The sequence below is a fragment of the Schistocerca serialis genome, chromosome 6, assembly GCF_023864345.2.
Source record: "Schistocerca serialis cubense isolate TAMUIC-IGC-003099 chromosome 6, iqSchSeri2.2, whole genome shotgun sequence".
Lineage (NCBI taxonomy): Eukaryota > Metazoa > Arthropoda > Insecta > Orthoptera > Acrididae > Schistocerca > Schistocerca serialis.
In genome coordinates, this window is record NC_064643.1 from 85486961 (window position 1) to 85500602 (window position 13642).

The window sequence follows — 13642 nt, forward strand, 5'->3', positions numbered from 1 at the left end:
AGTGTCACATCCTGTGATGGCATACATGGCTAAGAGTACACCTTTCATATTCACAATGCCTCGCTGAATATCAGAAGTAGTGTACACTTTTTCCTGCTGATTGCCTTCCTTTGGTACCACCATTTTCAATCTCTTCTGTCACGGTGCGTGGACAGTCAACACGTCTGTGTCATCAACAGTTAAACAAGCTTCAACTCCTTTCTCCGTTTCATCAATAGCTGTTAAAATTATTAATAAGTCATCATCATTCGATGATTGAACTGTGAATCACATCTTTACAAGTGCATTATAAGGAGAGAAATAAGCTTTCTACCTGTATCCTTTTTTTATGTGCACTATTGTAGTTTTCAATTTCAAAATGTAGTATTACATGGTGTAAAGCAAGCGAATCGCCTGGCTAGATGTGAGAGGGGGCCTAACGGCCCACAGACTGCCAGATTAAATTAATGAGTGAATAAATAAATAAATTAGAAATTAAAAATATTCATTGTTTCGAAGGAATATAATCTTCCCAGTTACACAGTCGTGCCATACGGTCTTAACTTGACTCCAATACTATCTGACATTTCTTATAGACACTTTACGTCATCTAATACGATAGACGAGATTTTGCAGATCCTAAGATTAATCGCATCCTGCTCCAAGCTTTACTGCTGTATTATCCTCGGTATCTAAATTTTTCGCGAGATTAATCTTCACAATTTAATTAAAATCTTCTATTGTTGTCCACCACTGATATTTGTAATTTATTTTATCTTCTCAGAGGAGGCTTGTAATACTACTTTCTCAGCTATCTCTGTTAGTTGATGAATCTTCGTGATTGGTGAATTAATGTTGTCGGAAAATATGGCTAGATCATCAGCTGTGTTTGGGTCCTAGTCTGAATCATTATTCATTTCAGTCCTCTTAGTTAATTCTCTTTCTCCATTCTCGAATGATTTTTTCCAAGATACAATTAAAAAGGAGTGGGGAAACTTCATCGAGTTGTCTGATACCAGTTTTGGTTTTGAAAGGGGTCCGAGATGTTGAAACAAAATTCACTTTTGATACTGTATCGATCAGAATCTGTTGAATCATCCACCCCAAATACTTCCATAACATTCAACAGTGACTCACTGTCAACTGAGTCGTGCGCCTTTTTTATCAATGCATACTATCGCACGGCAGTACCTTCCAGACGTTTAATACTTGATAATGTTTTTCAACTTGAAAATTTCCTCTAGGCAGAAACTTACTTTCCTGAAATTGTCCTGGTACTTATTAGTCTATTTATAAAAATAAACGTCAATTCAGTTCTAGACTGTTTTGGAGAGCGTCTCCCATAGAACAGATACTAATATAATATCTCTTCAACTGTTGATAACCTCCTGAGCCAGCATTTTTATGGAGTTGGTGGACTAGGATAGATAGGCACACAGAGGATACCCGTCCACCTCTCTGTATCTCCTCAAAGAGTTCAGCTGGTATGTTCAGAATGTCTTCTTTGACCAGCTTCCGGGACTCTGCGACAGTTGATTCCTTTCAAACTGCTATATTATCACTTAGGGCGTCCATGATCTGTTTAATTTCTGTCTTAGATGTGTGGATGTGCGTTTGTCGCTATTTTTTCCTTGAAGCACGTGGTTGGGGGTTGTTGCAATTTCAGATTAGACTTGAAAATTTGAATGAAATCCCTGAGATTGTTCTTTACAATATCCTGATCAATAAGTTTCATCTGTTGTTTCTAAAATAATGGCTTTGCAAGCCGGATCACAGGAGCTGCGTGCTTCCGACTTTTACAGAAGGAGTTAAAATCTTCATGTTCCTTCGGAGAGTTTCATTTTTTCAACGAATTTGTCTTGTGTGCGTAATTCTGTTCCGAGGTCTCGTAGCACCATGCGTTTCAGAAATTTCAAGCTTCTTGTATTGTCTATTGTATTGTACTGTCTGTCCAGTCCTGAGACTAAAATGTTAGTTGCTGACGGCACTCTCTCAATACTTGTTAACGGATTTTAAATGTTGCCACATCATTTCTGCATTTGATCTTGCCAGCTGTTGGAGCCTTTCTGAGAAAAATGAAATTCATTTTAATCCTGAAGAGTTAATTACCTAAATGATACTTCGTACCTATCTGAACTTTAATATTATTAATTTCCTTCATCACAATCCCAGAATGAGGCATGTGGACGATTCTTCATCGTTCGAGTTTCCAACTGGTTTCCATGTCTCCTCTTTACTTAGTTTGTGTTTGATATCAACTGAAGACTAAATGTTCGACACAGTTGGAAAAAACCAAACTCAAAATGTCTGCTCCTTCTGTACCGGTTCATAATTTACTATTATTCCACGTCAGCTTACAGTCGTCGACAAAAATCTTAATATTCTTTGTAGTTATTTTCGCCTTTTCCTTCTCTAGGAGATCCCAAAATTGTTCTTGTTTCTCTGGACTATGGCTGTTGTTCTCACGCAGGAGGTGGCAGCATGTACACTGAACAGGGTGTAACCGCCTCCCACAGCAAAGAGTGAGTATTGAAAGTTATTTGATACGGTTGAAAAATTCACCACTGCGTTGATAAACGTCTTACTTACAGAGAAATCTGTTCCAAACATTGATATGTTCTTGCTTATATTCACGGCTTCCTTTTTTTTCATAGATCCTATACACTACATTGTCCATAACGCTTTCCTCCTGATAATGTGTATTTTGAAAACTAGGACTGTGATACTGTGATGTTTTGGTAGTCCAACAAATTGTCAATCCTTATTGTACACCAAATTTTCGCAATGATTTCACATTTGTGGTAGCGATGTAATATTCGTTTTTCTTTTTCAACTTAGTATTTCTGCCGCAAAGCACGCAGGTGACTCCGACTTCCCTAAACATGTAGTTGCACGCCAACAGGATCTCAAGATATGCTTGCACTCCTAACAGTGATGGGTTTCTGCCTATAGTTGACACCGGGGTTAGTGGCTTCTTTTTGATGACTTTCGATTATGTCTGATTCTTAGAGAAATGTGGGGCGGATTTGTTCCTTCCCAGTAGTAGATTCAAAGTATTAAGCAATCAAGCATGGAGTTAGTTTGCTATATACACCTTTGGTATGCATGGTCCTCTTCCGCTTTAAAAGCCATTGACTTTTATCATCTATAATCCCGAAAAAGGATGCTTTCAAATTGGTGCCAGATGGGGCAGCTGGACCAACTTATTTCTTATTTTTCATTTATTATGCGGGGGGGGGGGGGGGGGAGGCGGGGGTTATACGCAGGGTATAGTTTCATTGTGTTGGGCACAGATTGCGGGATTGATTGTTTATTTTAATAAAAATTTGGGATAGTAATTTGTTTGTTATAAGTAAAATCTATAATTCCTTCTGATTTAGCTAACTTATCTCCACATATTTACAGTTGTTCTTTTTTCATATTTCAGGCGTTGAGAGTAATAAGTATTTTATTTCCCTGATTATCTGGATGTTTCAATCAATGATATGTTGGTCTTTAATGCTACCAGAGGCATCTTTCTTTATCTTAATTTTACATTATCATCATGTTGTACATTGAACATTCCTAAGATTTTAACTGAGCTTTTCATTAAATTGTGCCGTCATAATTTTTTACCACTTTGTTAACTAATTACTTGCTGTTATGTGGGTTTTTCAGCCCAGTTGGGGTTGGGTTGGGTTGGGTTGTTTTGGGGAAGGAGACCAGACAGCGAGGTCATCGGTCTCATCGGATTAGAGAAGGATGGGGAAGGAAGTCGGCCGTGCCCTTTCAGAGGAACCATCCCGGCATTTGCCTGGAGTGATTTAGGGAAATCACGGAAAACCTAAATCAGGATGGCCGGACGCGGGATTGAACCGTCGTCCTCCCGAATGCGAGTCCAGTGTCTAACCACTGCGCCACCTCGCTCGGTTTTCAGCCCAGTGTTTTCTTTACTGTGATGAATAATTTTAACTGTCGCCAAGATAGGAGGACTCTACAATGTGTGTTTGCATGCATACTACCAAGGCAGGATCCAGTTTGTGGTGTCTGGGGAGGGTGAATTTATTCAGACTGGGGATGATGGGCTGTTCTTACCATAATCCTTCTAAAGGGGTTGTAGTCGGGGTTACCCTACTAAACTAATGGCTAATGGCTTTTCTGTGACAGCAGATCTTTTACAAGCCTTTCTGAGAACTTCTGGAAGGGAGCATTATTTTACTTGCTGTTAGCTGAGGGCAGGAAATAATCAAGAATATGCTTACACTCTTTTCCTCCGGTTAACTGGCTGAGAACTTAGACATTTTCGTAAAACTTGTAGGAGCTCGCTAAGTCGAGGAATTGTCCAACAGCCTTCCATGGTATTGGAAGTCCTGATGGGGAAAGGTAAGTCTGCGAGTTTCGTGTACATCACATTGGTTGGTTACTGATCCGTCGTGATCAGTGGAGCTACTTTAATGGACACAATACCCGTAAGAATTATTTTTTTATAAACAATGTCCAAACTTGCTGCTCTATGACGATAATTTTAATTTATTCCCTTTGGCTATACATTTGTTTCGACTAAACTGCCATTAACGAGTGACCTGTTCTACAGTGTGGGTGACGTTACTCTCATTATACATTTTTTGTTGTAGTAGGACAGTTTAGTCGAAACAGAATTGTAGAGAAGGGGAATGAAATAGAAATTAATATCACACAGTAGCGAGTCTTGATACTCCTTACGAATATGTCACTTGCTGACTTATTACTACACTGCAGGCCCTATGGAACGTAAACTATAGGGATTAATAACTATGTTTCTTGTGTGGAGCTGAGAAATTCTGTTTCATCATTTTTCAGCCTTCGTCATATGTTGGGATTCTATGAGCGTGTAGTTGCTTGGTTGGAAGAGCTCACACAGAGCAAAATGGACTCTGAGCACTATGGGACTCAACTGCTGAGGTCATTCACACAGAAGAGCACGGAGTAATATGGTAGCTGGTGGTGGTGTTCAACAAAGGCAGTGGACTTGTGGCGAGGTCTTGTGGGTGACGACGAACTGTTTGTTTTGATGCAAACTTGATAAAATGGCATATGATTTCCTATATTGTTGTTGGGTATCACAGTCTTGTCGAATGCAGCTGTAGTTACCGACGTGTAATTAGATGTTGATTACAGAGTAGGAACACACTAATCGATGGTAGTTACTTTTATGGAGAAGTGCAGATAATTCATTAGGTTCAGTGTATAAATACTTCCGATTAAATCTATGAAAAAAATACAAAGATTAACTTCGTGTGCTGCGCATGTCTCCCATCTTCATTGTCCAACTTCCTCTCCTCCATTCTCTATAGCCATTTGTATGAAAATGAGGCAACCAGTCTGAAAATACAAGTGGCTTCAGAAAATAAGGAAAGTGTATTTAAAACGTACTCCTTGTACGTGGTATCTTTTTTACGACGTAGGCACTTAATTTTGTGGAGAAAGATTTATTTCGTTTTCTAAACTAACGCACTCACGCTCGCTCGCGCGCGTACACGCACACACACACACACACACACACACACACACACACACACACACACACACACATGCACATGCACACTCAAATTTATCCAAAAATTACATAAAGAGTTTAACTTACTGCGTTTTTTAGTATTTTAAAGGGGGTTCAAAAATATGAAACACCCAGCACCATATTTATAAAAAACATTACGTAAATCAGCATTTCTGCACATGCAGAGATAGAAAGAATGCTCAAATTAATTGCTTCCCACATCTAATTGCTGTCAGGCGTCACAAGGTGGACAGCAAACCAGCGGAAAACTGAGACTGATGACTCTGCATTTTACAAGTCTCAGGTGGTGTCAGGTGAGCACACATGCAGTCGACAAAATATAACATGCTTGGAGATTGCGAAAATATTGACTCACGGCCTAACAAGGGAACTATCCCAGACGTAAATAAATGGTGTTGATGATATTTGGTGGGTATGTAAACTGGCCCAAATAATGCAATACACGTTTTTCCATGTTTTTGCCCATTTTCACTTATGGGTAAAAACACAACCCAAACGTAATTTGGTGCATGGTGAAGAATAAAGTGTGTGTCCACATATAACTGTATTAACTTTCCTTAATTTTTAGGGAAATTAGGGAAATGGATTTTCTAACTGACTGCAGACCGATTCTGCTGCCGCCAACGTACATTTCCCGTAAAGTCTATAAAGACAAGATGAAGGAGGGCTTGTACACACGCATATGAGAGAGTGCCTTTTATCCCTCGCACTATTTGCGAGTTCAATGGGAAAGGAAATGGCAAGTAGAGGTATACAAGGTACCCTCCGCCACTCACGATATCGCTACTTGTAAAGTATACACCGCATGTAGGTGTTCGTAGTAGGCCTAACAGAGACCCAGGGCTGTACGCGGAAACAGTACGGTGCAATTAGAGCAATACCTCAACATCCAAAGTAAAAATCTCCCTCCAGCTCCAAATTGTTCCAATCAGTCCACATATTCTTTGGAAAAAAGTTACACCATTTTAAGCGTCAGGTTTGGTGGGAGGAGTGGAGAAGTTGGTAAAGAAGTGCCATATACATAAATAATCTACATCAAAATGCGAACAAACGTGGTCCCATGCATAATCTTGCTAAAGTGAACAGTTTCAGAGTTATGGGGGGGGGGGGGGGGAGGTGTAAAAGCAGAAATTTTTGCGTATTTTTTAGATTTTGTGGAATAAATACGTCATTATCACTAAGGAAACTAATTTTTCTATACAGGATAGTGTTTTATAAAAGCAAATTGCGATTTTAGTGGCCGGTGGTATGTTAGTGATAAGCCCTTGAAGGAACGACAACCTCACCACCTCCTCAAGGGGCGCTACTTTTTAAGGGAAAAGAGGCTTCCACAGGCCTAAGCCATATAAACCTGTGGTACGGAGAAACCCACTCTGAACCTTCTCTGGACAATGCCGCATCAAGAATGAATGTCTTTCCAACTCTTTTAATGTTTAATTTTAAATTATAAAAATATTATCTGTATAATAATTATGATATACAATTATATCATTTTTAATCATATTATCCTTAAAACTTCAAATTATGGAGGTTTTTCTTTAGAAAATAGGCATATTTGGATGGATTTTGTAACTATATTTTATTAAAATTTCCGAACTGCATAAACTGAGTTCAGTAGTAATATTGAATAAAAATGTAGGGACAACCTTCACTGCCCTCCAAACATTGGGAATGATTCCTACCGCTAAGCTAACCCTGAATAACCTGTTTCAGGAGAGGTAGAAAAAAGCCATCTGGGCCAGGTGACTTGAACGGTTGGAAATTGGATTTTATTAAAGTCCATACACTCCTTGGCCGATTCCCAGTCCTCTCTTCGAGTGCCTGAGAACCATTGTCTCTCTGGGATCACATTCTGGTCTGTGTTGTCCGGCAGAGCATATTGAGGAAAGTGAGTTTTGAGGAGCAGTTTCAGTAAGTATCATGTTCTGTCTTTGTATATTCCCCATCCTCCTTCCTCATCGTACCTCCTGGGTTGATTGGTACTCTAGCGAGGATTCTGTGAAGTCTATCATGGGCAGCTGTGCTCTCCACGTCGTCACAGAATGACTTCCAGGATGTCTTCTTTGCTTGTCTGATTTCAAGGTTGTAGTTGACAAGGGCCTCACGATATATAGCCCATTGTCCTTTACGTCTCGCAGTGTTAAACAGTGTTTGTACCTGTTTTCTTTGAATTTTCAAGTTATTATTCCACCAAGGCTCACTCCTATTTGTGCACTTCTTAGTGACTGTGCAGTTGTCCTGATATGAGGTCACTATGGCAGAGGTAACAGACTCTGCTACGTCCTCAAACTCTACTGGATTCCTTATAGAGGTTTTAATTTCCGATAAGCCTAAGTCAAGGTCCCTCCTATATGTCTCCCAGTCTGTTTTCCTGTGATTCCTGTAGGTCATGACACTATGAGGGAAAGTATTTCCTGGGGAGCTGCAGGACGTACTGTTGTAACTGGTCTGAGGTGTTTGACAATCTTCTTTCACCCGCACTCGATCGCATTCTTCTTCTCATTCAGCCACTGCTGCCAGTAAGCTGATGAAAGGAGGGGGGAGGGGGATGCAGCCAACTTGAACAATAAATGTATAGACTGCTTTGCAACACCCTGCAAGTAACACTGGTAGTGAAAACAATCTAGATCTTCAGTGTTCTTGGCTCCGAACATCGCAAAGAAGGAAATTATGTCCAGCATCAGTCACTGCACTGGAAACAGATTTGGTATCGTTTAAGACTAGGAGTTTCGTACAAAGAGCGTTGTTGGCTTGCACTTTCCACTTGTTGTAGATAGCTGATACAGTGTTACATCCTGTGATGACGTATATTGCTAAGAGTACACCTTTCATATTCCCAATGCCTCGCTAAACGTCAGAAATAGTCTACACTTTTTCCTGATGATTGCTTTTCTTTGGTACCACGATTTTCAATTTGTTCTCTAATAGTGTGTGGACAGTCAACAAGACTAGTAAGCCCATGTCATCACCAACTGAACAAGCTTCAACTCCTTTCTTCGCTTCATCAATCGCTATTGAAACTGTTAATAAGTTAACATCACCCGATGCTTGATGAACTGTGTGCCACCTCTTTGCATGTGGACTACAATGAGAGAAATAAGGACGATTTTGTTCTGTCGTTAGTTATAAATTCGCTTTAATTGATATTTACATGGATTGAGTCTTCTACTTTCACTTGAGTTTTAGTGATAGAACGAGATCTGGGTATGCGTTCTTCATCTTTTGTGTTTTCTTGCTTGAATCTATCAAAAACAACAGTTGTTTGTCCATAACGAGAAATTATGTTTTCTGTGTATAGCTCTCAAATCTATTAGAAGATAGCCGGGCGTTGCCAGACAACAGGATAAAGGAGGTGACTCCATCAATGATGTAGGACACTTTCTCTGAATCTGGGGTGATCGATGATTCATTTCAATCTGGAACCAATACAGTCACCATTGAAGATTTGCTTTCCTTCCTCATCAAGCCAGATCCGTCGAACAAGGATGAAGGGTAAGCACATAATTAAACTTCAAATATTTCTTCAAGTCTCTCATCATTCTTTACTGTGCACATCCTCCGATGTCAGAGAGTGTTAGGGTTCACACATGCAGTGTTGTTGTTAATTGTCATGGACGTTGTTATAGAGGCTAGAAACTTAACAGCTAACGTTCTTTTCAAGTGTATCTCATTGAATGTTTTGTTCTCATTCTGTTTCAAGGCTAGTGTTCCAATTTCAAACGCATTATCACAGTTTACGTTTTCATCTGCTTCAACCCCTGCTGACAAGGAAGAGAGTTAGGGTGCTTTAGAAAACAGATGGTGTTCCTATAAACCAAGAAACAAAAGTTTGCAAGTCCTTGCAGCTTCTTTTCTTCCTTGCCTCTCGTATCTCCACGTGCTGCTCTGAAGAGACGCTGCACACACCTGCGTATTCTTCCATTGCTTCACACACCTGAGAACAAACTGGCATGGAGTTGATTCAAGTTGCAATAGTTGCCGCTGTTATTCCTCTGCCTCCAGTCAATGCACCAATGCTACTCAAGGATGTCATCGAAACATGTTCAACGGTAATGTCAACCCAGACTCCAGACCAAAGCTTTTCAGAACGTCGGATGGTGAAATAACACAATTAACGAACAAATAGTTTTCTGGGCTCATTGAGTTGAGAAGTTGCAGCGAATCTTGTAGGTAAACTCTTGCAGATTTAGCGTAGTTTAAGTGACCAGAGGCATGGAAAATGGGGAGCATTTAATGTACACAGTGAAGGTAAAGGAGAAAGTCCCCACTCCTCTCAGCTCTAATACACGTTCGAACAAGTTCAACCATTTCTGTGAAGTGAATCCAAAGTCCTTGTGTTCGTTCTCATTCTTCTGAACGTTGAAGTTGGTTTCCCAAAATTTTTACTAAACTATTCACTGCAGCTGCCTTCGTAAATTCTTCAGACGATGTATTACTATGCTTGAAAGTTGGGTAGACAACATTAAGCCAATCTTTAACCACACGAAAGAGAGCTTCAGTATTTTTCAAAAATATAGCAATTAGTGCCTCTTCGATTAGGAAGAGAGCACGAATAAACTTCGTTTCAGCTTTTACGTTCATCATTTGTTGAACACTATTTTTGGCATAGACAGGACTGTACAACTCCTCCAAATCATTTCCTGCCATGATGAATCCAATTGCTGACAAAAAGGACATTAACAAGTGAGAGCCTCCTAGTCGAATGAAAAGTCACTTCAAAAGTCTGTCACCATGTGCTGTTCCTACTATTTCACGAGCTTTGGCGTAGAAAGGCTGACCAAAAGTCATCATTGTTATTCTTTGTCCATTGCTGGTCCCTTTTGTAGCAGGTTGAAGATCAGCCGTATAAATGGTTGACGGATGTGAAGGAGCCAAGTTGATAAATGGAAGAGGGACTACAGCGGAGGTTTGGAATTCTCTCGTCGCGTATAGCATTTTCATGCAGCCACTACAATCAGGTTTACATTCTTCTGGGCCTTCCTACCAGATACCATTCCACCAAAACAAATTAAGTGTTCTGCCTTGTTTGTATGACAGCGGTTTTATTTTCAGGCAAGCCATTTTTGTAGCAATTATTTTACAATCGCCAGATGTGCTTGGGGCTCTGCAAGTTTGCAAACCAAACAGGCCTCGTTTTTCAATAGCATGAGCAGTAACATACTTTCGAGGTACATTGTCCTCTACCTGAAGAGCGGTTTTAGGTGTTATGCAAGCAGTTCCACCCACCACATGAAACGTGTCATGGCCACCCCCAGTGCGGACATTGTAGTTTCCATTATCGAAAACAAACTGCACGCATCCGTTCTCAATGTTTATATGTAGGTGTATTAGAATAACTGTACCTAATTATCTGATTTTATAGCGGACACGAACATAAAGGTTACTTATCGATAATGCACTGTCTGCAAATGCTTTTTTTTCACAAAAGCCAGTGCTCATTACTCAGATTTTAGATGCTTTTGTTTCATCTCTTATTCTAACGACACAAACAGTGAAATACTAAAGTTAGTTTGTTATTGATTACATGTGACAGAATGACTTTAGTGGAATTTTTATTCTTAGTCTGGGGTATCAAAATACATGAAATTGCTTTTCTTCGAAGGTGTAGAACGACCGGTTCCATAATTACAGAATTGATACCGAAAGTTAAATTTCCTGCCTCCGGTATGAATTTTTTTTTTATTTCCAAGCATGTTTCCTGCATTCGTATTTCTGATTTCCAGACACATTTTCAATCAGAATTAGAATGGATGGTAGTAGCTACACATTTATATCGTATTTGTAAATATATTTGAAATATTCATTGTATTTAATTATAATAATTTCGTAGAAAGGAAATACTTAGCATGCACTAAGCGGCAGTGCCCATTAGTCAGTGTACTGCATTTCTTTTCATTCTCGGATAAGAAATGTCGTTAGGGTAAAGTAAATACGTCACTGAAATCGCGAGGCGCGTTGTGTTGGATGAGGGCGATAGGCGCAGAGCAAACCAGTCGGTGGATGTCTGTATCTTCCTTGTCGCAGGTCTGGCACAACGACGTTGCTGCGAGATACGTGTTGTGCTGACGTTACGGTGTCGGGTACTTGTAGTTCACACGATAAGGCCATGTAGTCCGCGCCGACGTCGATAAATTGGGGACTCTATTCAAATCACAGTCAACCGTAAGAGATTTGCTTTCGACCACGATCCGTAGCTGCCGCAACATGAGAGAGAGAGAGAGAGAGAGAGCCTGAACAATATTGTGAGGTGCAGCTGTCGTGCGGCGTTGTAGAATTCCGCAGGAGTAGCAAGTGGCGGAGGAGACTGTTGAAGAGTTGACAGCAGCGGCTTATACAGTGGAAGGTGTCGATTGGAAGACGCCGATGAGTGCAGCTCTCGGCAGATTCGCGACGTGGTCTACAGCCAGCACCTGTAGACTGGGCCCCGGCGGTGGTGACAAGACATGTTATACATGATGCAGCACTTCTATATCCTACAAATAGTAGTGTTTAAAAACAGCTACTAATAACAGAAAAATGCCCTGAAATCACAATCCATGTGTCGTGAGGAGCTTGTTCCAGCCACTGTTCTCAGTGGATAATGGTTTGACCAGTAAGTACTCTAATGCAACGTCCTAGTAGACTGGAGTTCGCTAACAGTACACACGCTGTTTGACTCTTTGTGCGATCCTTATCGTGAGACGCCACAAAGAGAACTTCACTCACACGATTCAGAATATAGGCTTTGGAGCTGGCAAATTGCGTACCTCCTTTTCATTTTTTTACAGGAAACGAATGGAAACTTTGGACTGGGAATTTGAGGGTCTCCTTTTAAAGCGCTAAATGTTCTTGTGACTGCATCAAAATCTGATGATACTACCGTCCGACTAAATCGACACATTTGACAGAGGCTTCTTCCACAGGGTGGGAAAATATTGTATTATAGTTAGATTCCTGAGGTGATAAAAATGAAAGAACAATTTTGAGTTCTGCACGTGAGCATATGGAACTTGTTCATGTGGAGATCCCAGTACCTTGATGCGTCGGGTAAAGCTGTTGGACTTAGATAGCTTTCGAAGTTTGAACAACTTTGTGAGAACATTTTCATACTGTATCTAATACTGCTGAATGACTATGATGTACATCTCCACTTGAGAAGCAATATTATCATGCCGAGTCACTACCACATAATCAGTTTCATTCACCAAGGATCGCCAATGTACTGAAATATGCGTCGTACATATCATTATACCTACAAGATCGACTTCCACAGTTTGACACTCCTGCTTAATTTTGTATAATATTCGCTGCATGTTGAGTGTATCATGTGAAGAAATTTCATTCATGTTACGTTTCTCGCGTAACGATACGTTATGTTTTATACATTTCTTTACAGATTGTCATTATTGTAATGGTTTTTTAACATAACATTTTATTTTCAGGGAACAAAATAAATGTTTGTGAAATTGCCGACTAAAAACAAAGAAATAACTGAACTTAAAACATAAAATTAGAATTTGAAACATAAAACATAGCTAATAAAAAGAAATAAACAGAATGATAATGGAAGTTTTGGTTTTTCAAGTAGGTGTCTTGAAAATATTGCGACAGTGCATTATTTACAACTTATTTTCAAAAATGGCATTTCAGGGACGAGCTTCATTACATGTGAATGGATGTGGTGTGAGAGCTTCTGTACTCTATGTTGTAACGAAAGCCTTCATTTTGCAGTATTAACAAGGTATTCTTGTGGTAAGGTAATTTACAAAATTTCAAATTATAACAAAAATTGATTATACTGGCTCGAAGAATGTTAATTACATTTCAACAATTATATGAACACATTTCTTTTATATTTTGTGGTTTTGAAGATATTCCCTCTAATCCTAAAATGACTCTTTACCTTTTGGGTTTGTTTATACCCTTTAACAGTGAAAATGGCCCAAAACGAGACAATAACTATACCATTATTTGCACTCTATGTATCCACCAAGTTTCATCAAAAATCTTAGAATGTACCCTTGTGAGTATTTCTGCTGCTGAAGAGAGTAAACAATGTTCTTAGTATGTCAAATCTCGTCTGACATCAGAGTCATTCTAACAGTACAGAAAACCCCCTCAGACCAATTAATTTCCACAAACTTATCA